Genomic DNA, 5223 nt, shown 5'->3' with positions numbered 1-5223 from the left:
CCATACCAAAGATCTCTGGAAAAGTGTCTCTGCCCATTATGCTCACCAGTGTGCTTTCCACTAACTGCTCTATATTCATTATTTTAGCTGTTTCTGCAACTCCCACTATACGTATAGAGCACCGCCTAGAGTGTGCTTCTAGATCGTCTGTCTTTGCTTGCAGGGTGCAGAGTATTCCATCCATTACCTTGTTCCTAGTCACTCCTTCGTATCTTCCATGTCAGAGACTCTTCTTTCTACAGTGTCAAGTCTCTCTGCATGTTTGTCTAGTCTTTCCACCATTCTGTCCATATGGTTAGTAAGCGTGCCTATTTTCCCATCTATTTTTGTTGAACTGTGTTGCATGGCTACCAATATTTGTTTGAGATCAGCATCCACAGGAGGTCACTAACTTCAGGCCCGGAGTCAGCATCATCAGGTTCGGTGTCTCTGCTTTTTAGACGTTCGTGGCTCAAATTGTAACTTGGCCTGTGCCTTATCTGCTTTCCCCAGGCTGTTCCTCTGCCAATGGGCGTATGCTTGCTCAATCCACAGATCAGAAATTCTTGGCTGCAATTCTGAATTCTCCACGCACCTATGCAGTGCCCTGTGCAGAGGCACCGCACTCTCCAGTTTTTCCCACCTTGTACTTATCAGCCGCAGCGTTTTGCTCGTGGAGGGGCCAACTGCTCAATTCACTAAGCTTATGTCTGTCGTGTAGGTCTATTTTTTTGTTGTTGAAACTTTATTGATTTTCAACGACCTGTAATCACTACATCAGAATCAAACATAGACCGACATATCAATTTGGATCATCAGATATTAGTCAATACATTCAAAAGCGTTGCATAGGGAAAAAGGAAAAGGTCATGTTCATCATGTTGTTTTTTCTGGGCTCCCTCAAATACATCAAGCATTACATCCTACAAACCTCAGTGTTCACAATCCTTGGGCACATAAAGGGGAGGCAGTTAGTGCTCGCATAATACAGGTCTATGATCCAGTAGACATATATCTACTCTTATGTAGTCACCCATAGGCATATGGAAGGCCAGGATGACACTGTGTTACACCCTATTCCAAGGGGAATTACACCCACAGGTCTTCCTAGGGATCCATGTCTCTGTTTCCACACTTGTGTCTTCAGGAGTGTCTGAGGGCTGGTCAGCAAGGTAGGCCTTTAAATGATCCCAAATGCCTCTGGGGCGGGATGAAAATGGAAGTAGTTCAGCATAAGAACACAATTTTCTTGAGAATATGTGAGATCAGAGAGCCAGTCCTTAAACTTTGACGCTCTGCCCCTGCCCCGTCTGCAAGCGATACAGCGTTTAGCCATCAGCAAAGCAAGTGATATGAAGCGACGGTGGGGCTTCGCCACCAGTGCAGTGTAGCCCAGTAGTGCCGTCAGTGGAGCGGACTCTAAAGGATGGGCTGTCATCTGTGCTAGGGCCTCAAAAACCTGCCTTCAATACTCATTTACCCCTGAGCAATCCCAGGCCAGATGAAAGAAAATCTGCTCCTGCACATCTGCATCTGTCACAGCGGTCCGATTCCTTCAATTTATATTTATACATTTTGACTGGGGTATAATAGAGTCGGTTTAAACATTTTAAATGTGTAATACGCAGCCTGCTACTGGCCGAGATTTGCTCTGTTTGTAAACAACAATAATCCCACTGTTCATCTGTGAGCTCTAATCCTAGTTCTGTGTTCCAATGTGTATGAGCGGAGCAAGGGGCTGTTTCTCGTTGAATATGAATGGTATGATAAAGTCTGGAGACAACATGTCCCGGTGAAGCAGCTGCAAAACCATGTGCAGCGGGGCGAGCGTGGGAAGCTGGGAAATGTGTTGCACACCCTGCCTGAGCCACAAATAAAGGAATATGTCTAAGGGGGATGGACGATTATCAAGAAACATTTGCTCCTGCGAGTTAAACTTCCCATTGGAGTATGGGTCTCCCCAAGTTGCAATGTTCAGGCGTGTGAGTAGTTTGGGAAATCCCATCTCCTCTAATAGTAGCAAGAGTGGGTGATATACTAGGGGGAGTAAAGGTGAATAGAGCACTGTTCCACCGTGCATTGCAAGAATGCGGTGCCAGGCCTCTACCGTGCCTGTGAGCGTTGTGGACGTTTTGTCTCTGGGTTTTAGCATGGAATAAATCATGCCCTCGAGAGGGACAGGGTCAGCCAGCCAATGCTCTGCTACAACCTGCGGCATGTACGCAGGGGGATGGAACCAAAAATAAGCATAGTGTGCTTGTGCGCAGGTGTGGTATAATTCGAAATCAGGGACGTAAAAGCCCCCCTCTGCACTGGGCCTAATGAGTACATTCCATTGCAAGCGCAGCTGCTTGCCCCCACCCCGCCAAACCAGTCTGATCATTTCTGACTGCAGTGCCCTAAATAAATGCCTGCCTGGGTGGTATGGAACATTAAGAAATAAATATAGCAGTCGTGGGAGTACTATCATCTTTATCAGGGAGAGGCGACCAGCCATAGAAAGGGGCAGTGAGATCCATCTAGTCACGTTGCTACCAATGCGGTCGTGGGCAGTGCCGAAATTAAGTCGGTTTAATTCCTTACGATCTCTGGAGATATGTATCCCCAAGTACCTCAAATCCGAGTCGCACCACTCCAATGGGAAGTCCAAAGGGAATCGCATGGCAGCGGATGTGAGAGGGAAGACATCCGACCTTCCCCAGTTGATTTGTACCCCAGAAAGATCCCAAATACAAAAAATTCTCACAGAAGTGGATTTAAGTTGTTTTGGGGGTCTCCAACATATAGGGTGACATAGTCGGCATAGAGGGATATCAGTGTTTGCTGCAAGTTGCAACGTAACGCCTTGTCCTGATGAGGTTGCCGAAGCTTAGCAGCCAGGGGCTCAATTGCAAGGGGGGAAAAAGGAGGGAAAGAGGGCATCCCTGTCTGGTCCCCCTGGTTAAATAGAAAGCCATAGATATGTGGCCATTGATCATAACCCTGGCGGAAGAGAAATTATATAACAAGCAGATCCACAAGAGAAACAATGGACCGAAGCCCATGCTTTGCAGAACCTCCAATAAATAGTCAAAACGCCTTGGTGGCCGACAGAGCCAGATCATGGTCCACATTATGTAATATAGAAAAGAGTTAATGTAAGTTATATGTGGTTGAGCACCCTGGGATAAATCCCGACTGATCGGGGAGAACCAGCTTTTCCATGAGCGAGCTCAGGCGATTGGCAATGACTTTAGCGAGAATTTTCGCATTACAATTAATAAGTGACAGAGGTCTGTATGAGTCACAAGAAGCGGGCTACATTCCAGGATTAAGTAATGAGATAATGAGAGCCTCTCTCATGGAGGGGGGGAGCCTACCTTGCCCCAGGGCATCCTCAAATACCTCCTGGAGAATGGGAGCGAGGAGATAATGTACGCTTTGTAGAATTCAATGGGGAGCCCATCCGTGAGAAAGTGCCATCTTTCTTGCATAGGTATGCCCCCACTTTTCTCTGAACTGCTAATGTACTTTGACTGAGTGTGCCCTGGGTTCCTGCCAACCAGGTACCCAGGGCCTGTGTTCCTTCCCTAAAACTATGCTGAAACAAAAGACCCAATCGGCATCTCTGGCCACCTGTCAGCCCCTAGTAAATGGTACCCTAGGTACCCAGGGCATGGTGACCAGGGAAGACCACTGAGGGCCGCAGAACTTATTGTGCCACCCTCAGGGGCCCTGTACCCTGGCACCCACACACTGCCTTTGCAGGCTGAGTGCCTAAGTACAGAACTAAAACAAGAGTCAACATGGCACATGCCCACAGAACCCACTGCCCTGGCATACTTCAGGCACCCCTCTAGCTGGGTGCCCTATGCCAGAGGTGAGGGTACAGGTGCATGAGCCCTGTGCTCCTACAGTACCCAGGGCCATTCCTGGGCACTGTAAGTGCAGTGATGCCATTAAGAGTATATGGTGCTGGAAGGTCGACATTACGAACTCCACAACACCATAATGGCTACACTGAAGCCTGACAAGTTTGGTACCAAACTTCTCAGCACATTAAACCCGCACTGGTGCCAGTGTGGGATGTAATGTACAATACATCAGAGAGCATCTTAGAGATGCCCTCCAAAACGCGAACCTACAATCCACGTCTGGGCTGAGTGGCTGCAGAGGCTGCCACCCAGCAGACATGTTGCTGGACCCCTGGGTGGAGCGCCCCTCGCTCTCCTGGGCCTGCAACAATGCACATCCTGGGTGAGGTGCTATGTTTCCTCCCCCAGGATGGACAGGGGGAAGCTTCAAAGGCATGCCGCCTCTGAGAGCTTCTCCAGACCATTTGCTGTACCCAGCAACTGGCCCCCACCAGTGCTGCCCCCACACTGGCGTGAAAAACTACGTCAGGAAGAAGGGGGTGCCAACCGTTGCCAACTCCACCCCTCAGGTGGAGGAGACGAGGTGAAGCACGACCACGCGCTCCGGCCATCTTGTAGATGGGGAGCCCTGCCCAATCCCAGCTAGGCTCCTGCCCCCTCCCACAGGAGAGGAGCAGGCTAGGGGGTGTACTCACCCCAGGACAGGGACCCATTGGTCCCTGCCCTTGCCCTATCTGTGACACCCCTAAATTTAGTATTGAGGGGCTCCCTGAACCTTCCTTGCTCAGATCCCGATACAAAAAGAAGAAAGAAGATCAAGAAGAAGAAGACCTGCCGTGCAGCTGATAACAATAGGACGACAACAACTGACTTGGCCCCAGCCCTACCGGCCTATCAATCCTGGAACCTGCTCCTGCCTAATCCCGGCGACCTGCGCGGACAGCAACCTTGGGACACCCAGAGAACCTGCCCGCCTTGACCCTCTTAAAGACTGGGACTCCCATCAGCAGAGGCTCTGCTGCAACAACCCACCTGGTGCCAGCCAGGAAGCTCCGGACCAGCCCACTCTGCACCTGCCGAGCCCTGGCCGGGCCCAACCGAACCAAGACCACGAGGACGTACCCCCGACGACTGGGACCCGAAGTCCAGTGCCCAAAGACCCTCCTCGACTAACCAGGCGACGCCTGCAGACCTACAAGACCTGAAGATTCTGTGGCCTGAAAACCTAAGTCCAAGATCTGTGTAAGAGGACCCAATAAATCTAGTACTTTATCCTGGCAGGAATGCCATGCTCTGTCAATTCCTTTCTTTGGGTCCTTAGCATACTTCTTAAGGTACGTGACCATGGTAGGGTCAACCTCCGGGGTGTCAGCCAAATTGTCGGCCAGAT

This window comes from Lissotriton vulgaris, unplaced genomic scaffold, assembly GCF_964263255.1.
Source record: "Lissotriton vulgaris unplaced genomic scaffold, aLisVul1.2 SCAFFOLD_1744, whole genome shotgun sequence".
In the NCBI taxonomy this organism is placed as follows: domain Eukaryota; kingdom Metazoa; phylum Chordata; class Amphibia; order Caudata; family Salamandridae; genus Lissotriton; species Lissotriton vulgaris.
This window is presented reverse-complemented; position numbering follows the sequence as displayed.